The following is a 277-nucleotide window of genomic DNA, read 5'->3' on the forward strand; positions in this document are numbered from 1 at the left end:
ACCGCAAAGGTCCGCCATAGTCGGACGCGTGTCGACGCTTGGAGGCGGGGCAGAATTGACGAGGGGCTGTGTGAGATCCATCGACTCGTCGTCCAAAGCAGCAGCAGCGTCAGGAGGCGAGTTGGCAGCGTTTGGAGTCGAGTCCATTAGCTCGACGTCGTGGTCGACCGCATCAGCAGGCACAACGGCCGTCAGAGCTGGAAACGAAGACGGATGAGACAACGGGAGAAGAGGAGGGGACGACAGCATGGTCAGATGAGTGGCTGGCAAAGAGCCA

This window comes from Plasmopara halstedii, assembly GCF_900000015.1.
Source record: "Plasmopara halstedii genome assembly, contig: Scaffold_614, whole genome shotgun sequence".
Lineage (NCBI taxonomy): Eukaryota > Oomycota > Peronosporomycetes > Peronosporales > Peronosporaceae > Plasmopara > Plasmopara halstedii.